This window comes from Piliocolobus tephrosceles, chromosome 12 (genome assembly GCF_002776525.5).
Source record: "Piliocolobus tephrosceles isolate RC106 chromosome 12, ASM277652v3, whole genome shotgun sequence".
In the NCBI taxonomy this organism is placed as follows: Eukaryota; Metazoa; Chordata; class Mammalia; order Primates; family Cercopithecidae; genus Piliocolobus; species Piliocolobus tephrosceles.
Genome location: NC_045445.1, coordinates 102,560,594 through 102,574,229, shown reverse-complemented (window position 1 = coordinate 102,574,229; position 13,636 = coordinate 102,560,594). Strand labels below are relative to the sequence as shown.

At 37.9% G+C, this 13,636-nt stretch overlaps 1 pseudogene; it reads right to left on the bottom strand.

Annotated features, from left to right (window-relative positions):
• LOC111536428 overlaps window positions 1–13,636 on the bottom strand; it is a 62,732-nt pseudogene that overhangs the window by 46,993 nt on the left and 2,103 nt on the right.

Here is a 13,636-nt window from a genome sequence, read left to right as displayed (position 1 = left end):
CATTGGTTTTTTATTCTCTATTTTATTAGTTTCTACTGTAATCTTTATTCTTTCCTTTTGTCGGCTTTCTTTGGGTTTAATTTCTCTTCTTTTTCTAGTTTCTAGAGGTAGAAAATTAGGTTAGCGATTTGAGATCTTTCTTCTTTTCAGTACAGGTGTTTAAAGCTGCAATTGTATCTCTAATTACTGCTTTAGCTGCATCCTATAAAATTTTGTATATTATGCATTCGCTTTTGTTCATCTCAAAGTATTTTCTAATTTCATTTGTGAATATCTCCACATTTTTCTGCTATTGATTTCTATTTTCACTCCATTTGGGTCAGATAACATACTTTGTATGACTTTGATACTTTTAAACTTATGAAGGCTTGTTCTATAGCCTAGCATATGGATCTATGCTGGAAAATGTTCCATGTGCAACAAAGGTGAAGCAACAAACCACTATTCATCAGAACAAGCTGTTTTACACCGTTTTCAGGGACATAACCCACTACTGATATAATAACTTTGTGCAAGAGTTGGATTTTTCATCTCAGCATGTTCCATCTGGTCTCTGGAAGAATTATTTCAGGTTGAAGTGGAAACCTAGCAACTATCTGGTTAACATGATCAATTTAGACAGCAGGAGGTCTGGCTGACTTACAGAGCTTAGCATTTAGCAACAATGAAGAGCTTGGAGTCTAGGTTTTCTGCAAGGATAAATATAGTTTGTTAAGAGACATTTCAGGAAGTTAAATAGTCACTTCCCTGGGATTTTTCTCTTCAAAAATCAACAAAGCTAAAATCTCACAGATCTTCTTATTTGACCATTGCTATTAACTATGCTGTAATGTCTTCCACTATTATCCAATTTGTCATTTGCAAGACACAGAATAGAGCTGGGGGTGATTCTTTCAGAAAGCGTTGTGCCAGGAACTTCCTAATATCTCAAATAGTCACAGCTTCCAGGAGGCACATCAACCATACTGAAGGAGTTTTTGAAACTATGTATTGTATAAAATAATATGTACTCCATTAATGAAACAGCACAAAATACAAAACACCTGATATGTGTGCCCCTATCTGAGGACAGGTTACAAACATATTCTTGTCATTAACTTGTTTACTTTTAATTTAGTGTAAATATATCTTTGACTAAGAATAAAAAGAGCTTAACTACCAATAAAAATCAAATATTTCAAAATATCTCAAGTTTATTTAAATAACCAAATAATATTGTCTTGCTTATATGTATATTTTGAGAAAAATATTTTTAAAACAAATTTTTAACAAGAGATACAAGAAATCAGTTAAATACATCAAAATATAAAGTATAGTGCTTATTGTATCTGTTTCTAGCAGTAATATATTATGAAAAATATATTATCTTAAAAAGACCAAGATTTTATATGTGAAGAGAAAATATCTGGGAAGATGTATAAGAAAATAGTAACAGTGTTGACTCTGGAAAGAGAATCCAGGGTTGGCAGGGAGACTTACTTCATATTTTATATATTCATTATATAATGGATTTTATAACATGTAATGCATTACTTTAACAAAAAAGAATAGTTGAAAGCCAGCAAGTAAAGCTAAGCTTCTGCCACTTTGTTAACCATTTCCCCGGTCACAGGCAGAATTTAATACAGATCTAATGCATAGAATTCACAGCAGTTTAGAACTGGGGACTTTTAAGATCATCTGTTGTATTACATTAACTATTTCCAAACTAGTGTTGTGTTTGCTCAGTTCACCTGCCAGTAAATAAAACCACATTCCAGTAGAGCTAAAGAATATGGGCAGCTCTTGAAATTCACCTTGCCGGGCGCGGTGGCTCAAGCCTGTAATCCCAGCACTTTGGGAGGCCAAGACGGGCGGATCATGAGGTCAGGAGATCGAGACCATCCTGGCTAACACGGTGAAACCCCGTCTCTACTAAAAAAAATACAAAAAACTAGCCGGGCGAGGTGGTGGGCGCCTGTAGTCCCAGCTACTCCGGAGGCTGAGGCAGGAGAATGGCGTGAACCCGGGAGGCGGAGCTTGCAGTGAGCTGAGATCCGGCCACTGCACTCCAGCCCAGGAGACACAGCAAGACTCCGTCTCTAAAAAAAAAAAAAAAAGAAATTCACCTTAATGGAATTTGAGCTATAGTTGATGGTGTAGATTTTTGCCCTACTCCTTAATGTCATAAATGCCAGGATCATTTCTTGCAGAAATGGGTAGGATGAGAATAGGTGTTTGCCATGAGCCTTCCATCTCCTCCCTAAGTTCCAAACACATTCCATTACAGATTCAGATTTTTGAATGAAGACACTGACATTTACTGAAATGCATATGCTCCTGTGGGAAACAAGCAATGACACTTAACCATGAAGAATTGAGTCTATTGATTATTTCCTGAAAGTTGGAAGCAAGCGTATGGGGAAAAGGAGAGGAGAGATTGGAAACACCATGGAGAGGAAAGAGAATACTGAAGAAAGCTTGGTCTGCTTTCCTCTTCTGCCTTATTAGTGTGTAATAAGCTTTAGAAAGTGGTTTTTGGTGGTAACTTTAGCCAGTCTAAAGCTGGACAGCACCAGCAATTTCCCCAAGTCCAGTACACACACACACACACACACATACACAAACACACACACACACACATATATATATACACATACATACACACAGTCTCCTCACTAAGTCACACTCATCATTGAGGACTTCAACCATTTTTAACTGCCCATGGCATACTGACTATAACATCTCTTATAGTCTTTATAACACTATATTGTAATTATTGTTTTTCTTACTTCTTCACCAACTCATAAAATCTTTATGGGCAGTGACTGTGTCTTCTAACACCACATCTGGCATATAGTAGGTGCACAATAAATTTTTATTGAGTGAATGAATGAAGAAAATGAAACCACTTACCTGCATTTTAACACTAAAACTATAAATTTTTCTCCAAAAAGAATATGCATTTTTAAAGAATTATGAATGTGTCCCCCTCCCAACAATGATTCTTACGAATTTTCCATGGCTATAGCTTGGGTGTGAATCTTATAGACAACATTTGGCAGCAGTGTCCTTCCATATTTTCCAGGAAGAAAGAATTCTAAGTGATACGTATTCAAAGAATTCTCAGGTTTTTGAATGGGTATTAAGATTTGGAGTTGGTGGGGAGGAATGGTTGGAGGAATGGGTGATAGTTAGAGAAGAAAGGAGTGAGAAGGAATATAAAGGACCAGCCACTATGGGTGGGGAAACCCAGGGTAAGAGCTGAGAGAGGTTGGCAGAACCTCCAGGGCAAGTTTACTTTAGGTTGGCTATTCCTATTTCAAGTGTACACACGCCTCTGGAGCTCCCTAAAGTCATTTGGAGGGGAAAACCACACCTACAGCTTCTGAAATGAAAAGTTCCTCCAGGCCTCCAGAAATGAGTCCCCTGGTCTTAGTATTACTCACTTCCTGGAAAAGTCATAGCTGGTCTATCCTGACCTTCAGAGCCTGCAGGAGTACAGACTCATTTTCCAAAGAATGATGATTCAACAAGAATTTAGAGAAATTGCTCAGGAAAGCCTCAGAAACAAATCTTTTTGTCTTTTACTTTACTAAAAACTTCATGAACATGTTTACTGGGACTTTCTTTGGCAAGTTCTGGGTGAATCAGCATGAAAAACAAAAGCAATGTTGAAATTTAAATCTGTAAAAGGTGTCATTTCTATTTTCTAAAAGCTGCTCAGAACTTGAATCTGAAGTAATGATACACGCTTTACGGCTTCATGTGAAGTTGTACTTATAACCTGCAGCTTGGCACCATTTCTAGTTTTAGTGGCGCTATTATTACTTATAGTTCTTTATTTTCTTCAACAACTTCAGTCTTGCTTTCCACTCTGGCATTGGTAACAGTAGTTCACCTTTAGAGAAAATATATTTACATTACCTTTATGTGTGTATGCTTACTTGGCAAGCAGAAAGCCAGTTTTGAGAATACTCTGTCCATTATTTCCTCCTCCTTTATGCAAGACTCTTGAGATTTTAACATTTTAACTAAGGCAAGGTTCTTTTCTGCAGCCTGGTGAGTATGGCCTATGGATTCAAGCCCTAGATTGTAGCAGGTAGAAACTTGTTGATAGTCCCTCCCTGAAATAACTGCCATCAACCAAAAGAAGCAGATAATCCACTTTTGTGCTTAGGGCAGCATGTTTTGTAGATGCCATGCTGCAGGCATACGTATGTGGACTTATGAGAAATGAGGAATCTGGCCTATGAGCTTCAGCATCTGCAAACAAGCAAGCTCACAGTTCATTCCAGTCCAGCTCTTCCATCAGAGGATGACACATGCACCATTATTTTAATAAAGTCCATGTGTCATGAATGAGTCTCATTCATCAATTATCCCCCCAAAGGTTTTATTGCTTGCGACCACTACATTTCATCTTTCTCACAATGAATTCATATTATAGGTACTCACAGATGTATATATTGACCAACCAATTGCTTCAAAACAAAAAGAACGGAGAGAGATATAGCAAAGAGATATAATATAGATAGATAGATAGGTGGATAATAGATAGATAGATTAGATAGATAGATAGATAGATAGATAGATAGATAGATAGATAGATAGATAAATAGATAGATACATAGATAGCTTAAGGAACCACTGAATCAGTAAATCAAGCAACAAATGTGGGTGTTGCTGACATGAGTAGAATGATGGATGGATATTCTAGGAGCCTACATTAGGAGGACATCATTTTGTTCATACCCTGTCAAAGCTCTTGAGATGGTTACATTTTTACTAAGAGGATGTTTTCATTAAGAAGGAAAAAACCCCACATAAATAGTTGAAAGCTAACATCTAATCAAATCTAAGGATTTTCCCCCATGCTCTCATTTCTGGAGCAGATTGGTGCAATTTATTTTCCTGCCTTGGGCAGTTCAGCAGCAGCTGAGGTTGTAGTCACAACTTAGCAATGTGGCTCATGTGACTTATCCAAATAGGAGCACAATTAGCAAAATGTGTTCCCATAAATGGCAGTTTAAACACTAAACTCTGGAGAGAATCCAAATGAAATCTAAGACAGAACAGCATGGGGAAAATGGTAAGTTCTGGTGAACTAAAATGCATTGGTCATGCCGTCGACTGGAGAGGGTCAAAGTCAGAAAGACTTGAGAGTTTTTAAAAACTCACTACTAAAAGTCCCAAACCAAATAGCAGTCATTGCCGATAGAATTTTGTGAATGGGAAAAAATATGTAAGCTCTAAATGTTAGACTCAGGAGAATATTGTATTTGTCAGACTAACAAAACACTCTAACTTCAGCAATTCTAAATTTAGAACCAACGTTGAACTGTTGGAGTTCTATGTCCATAAACCTTGAACTGTTGGAGTTCTGTGTCCACAAGGGCTGAAAAAGGAAACTTCTTGGTTTTCACTCCCAGAGCCTATAAGAATAAAAACTCGGCCGGGCGCGGTGGCTCACGCCTGTAATCCCAGCACTTTGCGAGGCTGAGACAGGCGGATCACGAGGTCAGGAGATCAAGACCCGCCTGGCTAACACGGTGAACTCCGTCTCTACTAAAAAAAATACAGAAAACTTAGCCGGGGGGTGGGGGGGTGGTGGTGGTGGTGGTGGTGGTGGTGGGCACCTGTAGTCCCAGCTACTCAGGAGGCTGAGGCAGGAGAGTGGCGTGAACCTGGGAGGCGGAGCTTGCAGTGAGCCGGGATCGCGCCACTGCACTCCAGTCTGGGTGACAGAGCAAGGCTTCGTCTCAAATAAATAAATAAATAAATAAATAAAAAGAATAAAAACTCCTTGATCCCAGGGTCAATAGGAACAATGAAGGAATTCATCGTTTTTCTTTATGTCTCAAACTCAAGTCGGTTGTAAACCAGAGCTTGGCAATGATGCAGAACTGCAGACTTGTGTTTCTCAAAAATGGATATGAGGAGACACGGAGGGTTTTGGAAAGTAGAGCTATGGAGCTGCCAATAAAAGATACGTAGAGAAGAAGACAACAAAGATCCTACAAATGACCCCTTCCCTGCTCTGTAGCCCTCTTCTGGCTTGCATTCTGATGTGAAAAGCATTTCTACCTGGTTTCCCTCAGGAAGTAAAGTTTGGCCTGAGCTCTGAAGTATGTGGAAGAAAGAAACAACGTATCAGACAAAGCAAACAGGCTGTGCAAAGGCTCTGTGGCAGAGATATTATGGCACATTCCAGGCACAGAAATAAGGTTAGTGCATCACACAATGGGGCCTATCATGGGGAGGGGGGGGGGGGGGGGGATTGCATTGGGGAGTTATACCTGATATAAATGATGAATTGATGGGAGCTGACGAGTTGATGGGTGCAGCACACCAACATGGCACATGTATACATATGTAACAAACCTGCACGTTATGCACATGTACCCTAGAACTTAAAGTATAATAAAATAAATAAATAAATAAATAAAAAAGAAATAAGGTTAGTGTGGCTAGACTACAAGAAGTGAGGGAGAAAATGGCTGGAAGGGTAACTGAAGTGTCAGATCATCAGGGCCTTGAAAACCATGTCACCTTCATTTGTATAGCTTTATATGCAGAACAATGAGTAGCCAGTGAAAGTTATTTGGGGAGACACTACATGCCCAGATTCTCATTCAGTGATTGGTCTGTATGAACTGTGGTGAATAAATTAAAGGTAGAGAGACTAGGTTCAAGGAGACTTTTCTTTTTTTCTTCTCATTTTTATTTTTAACTTTTAAGTTCAAAGCTACAACTGCAGGTTTGTTACATAGGTAAACTTGTGTCATGGGGGTCTGTTGTACCTATTACTCATCACCTAGGTATTAAGTCTAGTACCCATTAGTCGTTTTTCCTGATCCTCTCCCTCCTCCCACTCTCAACCCTCTGAAAAGCCCCAGTGTGTGTTGTTCCCTTTTTTGTGTCCATGTGTTCTCATCATTTAGCTCCCACTTATAAGTGAGAACACGCAGTATTTGGTTTTCTGTTCCTGCATTAGTTTGCTAAGGATGATGGCCCCCAGCTCTATCCAAGTGCCTGCAAAGAACATGATCTCATTCTCTTTTATGGCTATGTAGTATTCCATGGTGTATATCTGCCATTTTCTTTATCCAGTCTATCATTGATGGGCATTTAGATTGATCCCATGTCTTTGCTATTGTGAATAGTGCTGCAATAAACATACGCATGTGTGTGTCTTTATAACAGAATGATTTATATTCCTTTGGATATATATCCAGTAATGGGATTGCTTGCTGGAATACTATTTCTGTCTTTAGGTCTTAGAGGAATCGCCACCATCTTCCACAATGGCTGAACTAATTTACACTTCTACCAACAGCCTATAAGTGTTCCTTTTTCTTCACAACCTCACCAGGATCCATTATTTTTGACTTTAAAAATAGCCATCTGACTGGTGTGAGCTGGTATCTCATTGTGGTTTTGATTTGCATTTCTCTGATGATCAGTGATGTTGGTTTATTATTATTATTATTATACTTTAAGTTTTAGGGTACAAGTGCACAATGTGCAGGTTTGATACATAGGCATACATGTGCCATTTTGGTTTGCTACACCCATCAACTCGTCATTTACATTAGGTATTTCTCCTAATGCTATCCCTCCCCCAACCCCCCACCCTGTGTCCAAGTGTTCTCATTGTTCAATTCCCACCTATGAGTGAGAACATGCGGTGTTTGGTTTTCTGTCTTTGTGATAGTTTGCTGAGAATGATGGTTTCCAGCTTCATCCATGTCCCTGCAAAGGACATGAATTCATCCTTTTTTTATGGCTGCATAGTATTCCATGGCATATGTGTGCTACATTTTCTTAATCCAGTCTATCATTGATGGATATTTGGGTTGGTTCCAAGTCTTTGCTATTGCGAATAGTGCTGCAATAAACATACATGTGCATGTGTCTTTATAGTAGCATGATTTATAATCCTTTGGGTATATAGATATTGGGGTTTTCTTCATATGATTCTTGGCACACATATGTCTTCTTTTGAGAAGTATCTATTCAAGTCCTTGACCACTCTTTAATGTGGTTTTTTTTTTTTTTTTCTTGTAAATTTAAGTTCCTTATAGATGCTGGGTATTAGATCTTTGTTGGGTACGTAGCTTGCAAAATTTTTCTCCCATTCTCCCAGGTTGTCTTTCTACTCTGCTGATAGTTTCTTTCACTGTGCAGAAGTTCTTTAGTTTAATTACGTTCCATTTGTCAATGTCTGCTTTTGTTGTGATTGCTTTTGGCGTCTTTGTCATGAAATCATTGCCTGTGCCTATGTCCTGAATGGCATTGCCTAGGTTGTCTTCCAGGGTTGTTGCTGTTTTTTCTTTTATAGTTTTGGGTTGTATATTTAAGTCTTTAATCCACCTTGAACTAACTTTTCTATATGGTTTAAGGAAGTGGTCCAGTTTCAATCTTCTGCATATGGCTAGTCAGTTATCCCAGCACCATTTATTGAGTAGGAAATCCTTTCCCCATTGCTTGTTTTTGTCAGACCAGATAGTTGTAGGTGTGCTGTCTTATATCTGGGTTATCTTCTCTGTTCCATTGGTCTATGTGTCTGTTCTTGTACCAGTACCATGCTTTTTTGGTTACTATTGCCCTGTGGAATAGTTTGAAGTTGGGTAACATGATGCCTCCAGATTTGCTTTTTGCTTAGGATTGCCTTGGCTATTGGGACTCTTTTTTGGTTTCATATGAATTTTAAAATAATTTTTTCTAGTTCTGTGAAAAATGTCATGGTAGTTTAATGGAAATAGCATTGAATCTATAAATTGCTTTGGAGAGTATAGCTATTTTAATGATATTGATTCTTCCTATCCATGAACATTGAATGTTTTCCCATTTGTTTGTATCATCTCGATTTCTTTCAACAGTGGTTTGTAGTTCTTCAAGAAGACTTTTCAAGAGACTACTCTATTAGTCCAGGCAAGAAATGATTATAGCTTGACCTAATGTGGGAGCAGAGGAGACAGATGGAAGTGGATGAGTATAGGAGGGAAAATTCACAGGACTTGTTGAGGGATTGACCATGGAGAGTAACACAGATGGAGGTGCCAAAGATTATTCCTGGGTTTCTATCATGTCCAATTTGGTGGAACTACTAACTAAAACACACACACACACACACACACACACACACACACACACACTAAAAGAGAGTCAGATATTGGAGAGAAAGCATAAGATCACATTTGGACCTGTGGAAACTCTATCAATGGGCCAATAGAGGAGAATCCATCTCCTACAGAGATAAGAGGAAAACCAGAGGTGAACAATGTCAGGAAAAGAGAGTATCAATAATTAGTTAGCTAAAATGTAATAATGTCAGGATTAAAAGAAGTGTCTGAATGAAGAAAATGTACAAGGTGGAAACTTTTTAAAAGCTTGACCTTTAATAGAGATAAAAGTGATACTATTAATCAAGGGAGAAGTCAGTTGCAATAATTCCAAGGTGTAAAACTTACAGGTGTTACTGAAATGAATTGAACTGGGGCCTTCCCATCCAGCACAGTAAGGCCAAACATCCACACTGAGATTTGCAGCAGGAAAAGGAGGGTGTTTATTTGCAGGACACAAGGAGGAATTGGGCAGCTCGTGCTTAAGACCCAACCTCCTCGGTGACTTGCAAGTAAGGGTTTTCAAAGGCAGGGGAAAATTTCAGGAAAGCAGAAGTTACAGGCAAACTTATAAATTACTACATGGAAACTATACACTGGTTTGGCCTTAAAGGGGGGACATCTTAAACAGGGGTTTATAGATCATAGGCAGATTCAAAGACTTTCTGATTTGCAATTGGTTAAGGAAGAGAAGCTTTGTTTAAAAATTTGTGATCACCCAAAAGGAGTGTTAGCTCTGACTCGTGGGTGTAACTTCCTCACCCACGAGGACTCAGACCCTCAGGAAGGACTTCAGAACATAGAATGGTGGTCAGGGTTCAGTCCCTAGTTCCCCTTTATCTGAGGTCTGCCTACCAGCAGATCTGTTTGATGGAGGTCTGTGGGGATCTGGGTTTCTGAAAAACAGCTTAGGGACATATATTAAGATATTACCTTTAGTTTTTATAGGGAAACAAACATCTCATGACTCTAACTTCCTTGGCTATTGTTTTAAGCTACTATTACCTTTTTGCTTATCAAGTTGCTCATTTAACTCTCAGGGCTAGCTAGGTAGAATTTCCAGAACTTCCTTTGAAGAAACTCAAGATTTTCCTTTATTTCCATGCTTGGGGGATGGGGGTGGGAGTCCATGGCAGGCCCCTAAGAGGCATCCCTGCTTTGTCTCATAGGTTCATCAGAATGGGGTGTCCTCAGATGTGATTTGTAGTTGTGGGTTCTGATATGGATTTGTCTAGGATTTGGTGGCAAGAGATGTGGAGATTAGGACTAGGATTGAGTCACTATTTCAGGGGATAGCCTGGGAATGACCTAGGGAGTTGTTAAGGAACAAGAGGTTACTATTTCTTTACATGGTGAGGATTGTCCTTTTTTTTTTCAGTCCAACCAGTGATTCCCAACTGACTTGACAGATGCTAACCTGCTATATTGCTTCTGCCACAATAATTTTTCCACAATGATTCTTAACCTATTACAAATGTATGGAAACAAATTAACCTGAGTACAATTGATTTGGTTACATTCTAAACATATACCTTTAGGAATGAGTTCACTTAATCATATAGGAAACTAAATGAAGATACCAGCATTGAGACTGAAAAAGCTGATGAATATAGAAGTTTTGAGGGCAAATGATTGTATGTAGGGTAGGAGGGAGATGATGTAGAAGAGATCAAGTCTGCAGTCCTGGGTGAGTGGGAGGAAGAGAGAAGTCAGATGGCAGGATCTATTTGAGGAGAGGTGCAGACAGTTTTGAGCATGTTTTGCTTGAGACCCTGGCATGAAGTCTATGTGGATTTTTCCAAGAGTCTGTTATAAACATTTGGCTGTTATTTTGTTGGAAACATCTTACTGTTATATGGGATGTCATACAACAATAAAAGTGCTGAGCTTCTCAGGGACTCTGGGGTGCAAATAAGCTCACTTTTCACTAGGATCTCCTCCACCCCAACCCCTACAGATGTTTAAGTTGTAACTTCCTCAAGCAGTTCTTTCCTCATCATGTAGCTCTGGTTCATGCCATGTGTGCCAATGGTAACCAAACCTTTCATCCTGACCATCACTAACTGGATTGGCACCCCAGCCAAAGGCAACCGATCTTTTTGGAGAAAAGAGAAGCCAATGTCCTCTGAGAAGGTACAAAATAACACCACTTGAAGCTGGGAAAGGCTTCAAGAACTTAGGTTTTTTTAAGGAGTAGTGATCATTTTACTTTCTCAGTTATTCGTTAATATGTTGAATTACATTGGTTTTTAAATGTTAAAGTCTTGTTTTCTGGAATAAGTCTCATTGGTCATGGCGCATTAACTTTTACACATATATCTGGATTTTATTTGCTAATATTTTGTTTAGAATGTTGGCATTCATGTTCATGGAGATGGCCTGACATTAATTTTCATTTCTTGTAAAGTCTTTTGCAGGTTTTTTGTGTCATAGTTATATTCATATCATAAAATGAATTGGGAACCTCTGGTTTCAGCTCCAACATGTGAAGAGCTTAGAAGTTGTCACTTCCATCCTTATAATAAGAAAAGCCTGAACAAACTGAAAATCAATGATTTTTCCTGGACCTATCAGAGAGCTGAAGTTGCAAGGTAGACCACCACTCTGAAATTGGGAGAGACAGGCAAATCCAGAGAAGTACAGCTAATATTTGCGTATCTGGAGCAGAAGCCACTTGGAACCATAAACTGTTAGGAACACTTAAATAGCAATTTTGATGGTAATTTTGACAAATTGCTAGAAGCTGAGTGTGAACCAGCATGAGACTGAGAAACTTCTGGGGCCACCGTCTTAGTAGGGCCCTCATATTTTCATGGATTCTATTTCCAAAAACCTCATTAGTTTCTCCCTTACTGGTTCTGGTGGGATAGAGCAGGGGGAGAAAATAAATCTTTATGAAATAAACCCAAGGTATGCTCCATAGCAAAGGCATCTCCAGGGACAAACAGGCTTTTCCAGAGCCTTATCCCACCTGGGAAAAGGGCATTGATCCCACTCTATTTTCCTCTAACCTTCCTGTCTCACCTAACAGGAAGGGAAAAGTGAAGAAACACTTGTGAAGGACAGTGTCCAGGAACACAGGCCCACCGAAAGGCTGAGATTTCATCATAAGATTATAGAATACTTTCGTTCTATATACTAACATGCTCCCCAATAATTAAAGTAGATTATATGGACAAGAATTGAATATAGAGAAACACAAAAAAAATTTATTGAGGTGATGGAAATGTCTCATGTCTTAATTAGAGTGACAATTTTCTGGGTGTATAAATCCATCAAAACACGTAGAACTGTCATCTTAAATCTGTGCATTTTATTTTACCTAAATTACACCTCAATAAAAAACAAATATGGGTAAAATACATTATAGCAGAAAAAGTTGTAAGATACAGACTCTCTCTGAGCAGGAGTACTTAGGGAAACCCAAAGTCAACAAAGGAGATAGAAACAAGGACGTTAACGGAATTTGAAGCCTTTATCACCTATAGCCACCATAAACATTAAAGATAGCCCAACTCCCAGCCAGATTAATATAAAAGTTTACACTAAAGGACTATTTATATTATGTCTGACTTTCAACAACAGAATGAAGTGGGAAGCAGTTTTTCTTTTTCTGTTCTTTGAGTTTGGTTACAATTGGTATTATTAATTCTTTACATATTTGGCACAATCCGCCAGTGAAGCCACTTGGATCTAGAGTTTTCTTTATGGGAAGGCTTTCACTAGTGGATTCAATTGTTTTAACAAGTATAAAACTACTCAAATTTTCTTATGTTTTTAGTGTCGGTTTGGGTACATGGTGTTTTTTAAGGAATTTACAATTCACTTAAGTGTCAAATATATTAGTAGTAAGTTTTCTTTTAGCGTTAGTAAGATCTATAGTTAATGTTTACTTTTTTATTTTTAATATTAGTAATGTGTTTCCTCTCTCTCGAACAGTTTTACTGGCATGTTATTAATTTTGTTAATCTTTTCAGACATCACTTTTGCCTATTTTGATGTTTTCTGTTCTATATTAATCTTTTATTTCACAACATTTTTCTAGTATCTTTATTTTTACTTCTATTTCCCTTCGATTTTATTTGATGTTCTTTTTCCAGCTTTTTGAGATAAAAGCTTAGATCATGAATTTTTGGCTTTTATTCTTTTCTAATATATGTAAATAAAACTATAACTTTTCCTCTAAACTCTATAGCTGCATCTCCCAAATTTTTATTTGTCATGTTTTCATTATAAGTCAATTTTGTAAAACTTTCTAATTTCTTTTGTTATTTTTGGGATCATGACTCATAAACAAGTATATTGTTTTATTTCCAAATTTAGGATTTTTATACTTATCTTTTATTATTGATTTCTGTCTTAACTAGGGTCAGAGAACACGTTCTGAATTATTTCAATTATTTAATATTTATTGGGACTTTGAAAACCCAGAATATGGTCGCTTTTGGTATAGTCCAAGTTCAGTGATAAAAATGTGTATTCTATTGTTTGCCACAGTTTTGTATACATGTCAATTAACTCAATTGTAT